Genomic DNA, 2,520 nt, shown 5'->3' with positions numbered 1-2,520 from the left:
TTTGACTGTACTGTTACAATTTCTGAACTCAGCCATCCCTCTTCTCCACATCCCCAAAATAGAGGAGGTCGTGTCTGGCAAGTAACTAGCTCCGTACTTGACTAGGTTGGTTTGAGTTTTTTAAATATCAAATCAAATTATTTATGTCAGATTTTTAAATTTATAAATCAAATCAATAAAATTTTGATTTTTCAACCTTGATTTTTTGAGTTTTTCTGTTTTCTTGAATTTTCCCCGTTAAAGTTTTCGTATGAATGTATAATTAATTTGTGCTTCACATGTTTCTTTAGTCCTAGCAAAGATACAACTATTTTAGATATTTTTTACGAAAATGACAAAATATGAAACGAGTTATAACAATAAAATAGTCGACAAAAAATAATAATAAAATCATATAGAATAAATATTGCATGTTAGTAAGCTATTATAAAATTAATCATAATTTAAAAATATTAGGTTACGCTAAAATAAATCTTGTAAGTATTAATTATATGATTAAATATTAAATTAAAATAAATTTAGGTTATGTATTTATGCAAAATTAAATAACATATTTTCAATATTATTATCATTCCTTAGTTTTTTAATTGAATATTTTTCAATATTTTTGTTAGCGTTAGTATTGATTTGGGCTTTATTTGAGTTATTAATATGAAAAACTACAAAAGTAAAAAACTTAAGAGCATAATTAATAATACACATATGTTTATATTTATGTATATATGAATGATTGAATATGCACATTAATTCATAGTCGAATAATGTATGTGGGCGTATATGTATGTATATATGTATGACCGTTTAGTGTATGTGAAATATCAATACTTTTACAAAATTAGATTTTGTAGCAAAAGTAGCATTTATTTAAGTGGGGCCACTCACTTTCTGCGTGTTTTGCAGTTACCAAGGGTAACTTATCGCCTTTCACGCTAATTCCACTTTCATTTAATCTCATTCCTTTATTTAACTTTGCCTTTTATTTTTCTCTCCAAATTCTCCTATTTTATAGATTTTTCTTTCAATTCCTTTTCTCACATTTTTCTCACGTTTTTGATAAAGATTGTGTTCCCCTAGATCCAATAACTATTTAATTTCAGTTATTGCGTGTTATCTCTTTCACAAATTATATATATTTTGAATTTTTTTACATCTTTGTTATTGTCATTTTTGAGTTTTTTAGTTATATAATTGTGGAGGTCTGCTCTAATGGCAGAACACACACTATATACAAGATCAAGTCGGGAGTACCCCCTATCAATTTAGTTTGATAATCCACCATCATATAATCTTGGTCTAACTCAAGATGAAGTTGTTAAAGTTGTTTCTTCTCCTTTATAGTTGAACAAATCAGTGAGTATCGAAAATGTTAGGTCCAAGTATCATAACGACCCAAATACATATGCCCAAATCAGGAAGTTGAATATTCTTCTGAATATGATTCATAAGAAGATAAAGAGGAAGAGGTGGTTTGTATTTGTATTTATTAGACAATGGATACTCATTTGTGTATACATATAAATATGATTGTGTATATATATTGGGCTTGTACATGTATTTGTATTTTCTATATACATATGCACATTCATATGTATTTTTTATGTAGTGTTGAAATTTATGTATTATTTTTGATTATATATAAATGAATTTGTATATATATTTATATGGGTTAGAGAAGTAGTTTGTAAATACATTTGCAGATTTATATGTATTTGGACATGTGAAGTATTTGTATTTTCTATATACATATGTACATTTATACGTATTTTTGTGCCATGTTTTAATTTATGTATTATGTATTTTTGATTACTTATATGTATAGGTATAGAGATTTTTATCCTTTATGTATATCTATAATCTATTATCTATAATATATTAAAAGTGTGAAGGAATTTAGAAATATTGTTTGAACTTTTTGCCCTCCATTAAAAGTCTTTGCTTTAGAAAAAATCGTCTTTTCACTATTTTTTCCCTAATATTTAAGAGTTGAATATTTATGGTAAAACCTTTCCTTATTAGAAGTCATCAAAATTAATGACAACTAATACTTTTTTCAGTAGTTTAAGAATTCTAAATCAATTAAATTTGATTTAAAAAAAAAATTAAAAAATTAAAAAATATAAAAGCGCTAAAATAACAAAAATTTAGGAAGTACCAAATTTTTAAAAGTTTTAAGTACGTAATAAGAATGTAATCAATGATTTTGTAAATGTTTGACTTTAAAAATAAGGAAAGATTTTAAATATAAAAAAATAATCGTATCACAAATATGGTTCAAATTGATGCGTCTCTCTCAGCCACCGACAACAAGAAAAATAGCTATTATACGTATATATGTGGTTACACTAAAATATATGTTTATATTTACATTATTATATTAAAGTGTGAAGCATCTCAGAAAGTGATTTGAACTTTTTATACTTTATTAAAAATCTCTACAATAGACAAAATCATTTAGTTTTAAATTATCAAATATTACACGTGCGAAACACGTGCGGTTGAACTAGTATATATATATATATA

The sequence above is a fragment of the Capsicum annuum genome, chromosome 7 (genome assembly GCF_002878395.1).
Source record: "Capsicum annuum cultivar UCD-10X-F1 chromosome 7, UCD10Xv1.1, whole genome shotgun sequence".
Classification (NCBI taxonomy): Eukaryota; Viridiplantae; Streptophyta; class Magnoliopsida; order Solanales; family Solanaceae; genus Capsicum; species Capsicum annuum.
Note: the sequence above shows the minus strand (reverse complement) of the source record.